Raw genomic sequence first — 2,371 nt, 5'->3', positions numbered from 1 at the left:
AAGCTTTCTTTGAGAGCTTGGCTGGCTGTGAAGCCATGTCTAATTCCTGGACCGGAGTCTTAGACTAGCATTGCACTGATTCCTGGAATTCTCATTAAGAATTTTGATATTTTTTTTTACTTAATTTTCGAAAAACACAAAAAAAAAATTTTACAAAATTATAAAATCCAAAAATATTTCTTGTTTGAGTCTAGTGTCTCATCTTAAGTTTGGTGTCAATTGCATGCATTCATTCATGTATCTTGGTGATCTTCAAGATGTTCTTGAGGATTTACTTGCTCTAATCTTTGAATTCTATTGACTTGATTGTTTTGTGTGTCTCATATGCATTTTCATTTTGTTAGTGACAGTAGTATACAAACTGCTAAGTTTGGTGTCTTGCATGCATTGTTATTTGATTCTTGTTGCATTTTGATTTTTCCTTATTATTAAAAATCCAAAAAAAATTTTTTATTTGTGTCTTTTCAAGTCAATAATACAGAGAATTGAAGATTCAGAACATACAGCAGAGGAATTGCACAGAAAAAGCTGGGCGTTCAAAACGCCCAGTGAAGAAGGACAGACTGGCGTTTAAACGCCAGCCAGGGTATCTGGTTGGGCGTTTAACGCCCAAAAGGGTAGCATTTTGGGCGTTAAACGCCAGAATGGATACCATTCTGGGCGTTTAACGCCAGGATGGCTAGAAGGGAAGATTCTGTTTTCAAATCAAATTTTTTCTAAGTTTTCAAAGTTTTTCAAAATCAAATCTTTTTCAAATCATATCTTTTCAATCAAATGTTTTCAAAATCAATTTCTTTCCTTTTTCAAAGATACTTACTAACAATTAATAATTTGATTGAACATTTTTTGCCTTTTCTGTTGAGAAAGGTTTAATGTTTGAATCATATCTTTTCTTGTTAGTCAAGTTTTTAATTTTCAAATCAAATCTTTTTAAAATGTTTTTCAAATCATATCTTTTCAATCACATCTTTTTAAAACCAATCATATCTTCTTAACCACATCTTTTTCAAAATAGTTTTTCAATCAAATCTTTCTGATTTCTAATTTCAAAATCTTTTTCAAAAATCACTTGATTTCTTTTCCATTTTCATTTTCGAAAATTAAGTAATGTTTTTCAAAAATATTTTTTTTAAATTTTCCACTTAATTTTCGAAAATGACTTCCCTCCTTCTCACATCCTTCTATTTATGGACTAACACTATCCCTTAATGCAAAATTCGAACTCCATCTCCTTTGTTAAGTTCGAATTTTCCACTTCTGTCTTCTATTCTTCTTTTCCTCTGACACCTAAAGGAATCTCTATACTGTGACATAGAGGATTCCACATTTTCTTGTTCCCTTCTCTTTCTTATGAGCAGGAGCAAGGACAAAGGCATTCTTGTTGAGGCTGATCCTGAACCTGAAAGGACCTTGAAGAGAAAGCTAAGAGAAGCCAAAGCACAACTCTCTTTAGAGCACTTGAACGAACTCTTCAAGGAAGAAGAACAAATGGCAGCCGAAAACAACAACAATGCCAACAATGCAAGGAAGGTGCTGGGTGACTTTACTGCACCTACTCCCGACTTCTATGGGAGAAGCATCTCTATCCCTGCCATTGGAGCAAACAACTTTGAGCTTAAGCCTCAATTAGTTTCTCTAATGCAACAGAATTGCAAGTTCCATGGACTTCCATTGGAAGATCCTCATCAGTTTTTAGCTGAGTTCTTGCAAATCTGTGACACAGTCAAGACTAATGGGGTTGACCCTGAGGTCTACAGACTGATGCTATTCCCTTTTGCTGTAAGAGACAGAGCTAGAACATGGTTGGATTCTCAACCTAAAGAAAGCCTGGACTCTTGGGAAAAGCTAGTCAATGCCTTCTTGGCAAAGTTCTTTCCACCTCAAAAATTGAGTAAGCTTAGAGTGGAAGTCCAAACCTTCAGACAGAAGGAAGGAGAATCCCTCTATGAAGCTTGGGAAAGATACAAACAATTGATCAGAAAGTGTCCCACTGATATGCTTTCTGAATGGAGCATCATAGGTATTTTCTATGATGGTCTCTCTGAACTGTCCAAGATGTCCTTGGATAGCTCTTCTGGAGGATCTCTTCATCTGAAGAAGACGCCTACTGAAGCTCAAGAACTGATTGAAATGGTTGCAAATAACCAATTCATATACACTTCTGAAAGAAATCCTGTGAACAATGGGACTAGTCAGAAGAAAGGAGTTCTTGAGATTGACACTCTGAATGCCATATTGGCTCAGAATAAAATATTGACTCAACAAGTCAATATGATTTCTCAAAGTCTGTCTGGAATGCAAAATGCACCAAGCAGTACTAAGGAAGCTTCATCTGAGGAAGAAGCTTATGATCCTGAGAACCCTTCAATAG

General features: G+C 35.7%; 1 non-coding gene across 1 annotated transcript; it reads right to left on the bottom strand.

Moving 5' to 3' along the window:
• Positions 1 to 1,893: 1,893 nt before the first annotated feature.
• On the bottom strand, positions 1,894 to 2,001 carry LOC112765005 (small nucleolar RNA R71). Its single transcript, XR_003183434.1, has one exon. It is a non-coding gene; the product is annotated as a small nucleolar RNA R71 (small nucleolar RNA).
• Positions 2,002 to 2,371: the final 370 nt, after the last annotated feature.

This window comes from Arachis hypogaea, chromosome 2, assembly GCF_003086295.3.
Source record: "Arachis hypogaea cultivar Tifrunner chromosome 2, arahy.Tifrunner.gnm2.J5K5, whole genome shotgun sequence".
Lineage (NCBI taxonomy): Eukaryota > Viridiplantae > Streptophyta > Magnoliopsida > Fabales > Fabaceae > Arachis > Arachis hypogaea.
Note: the sequence above shows the minus strand (reverse complement) of the source record. Positions and strands in the feature narration are given on the sequence as shown.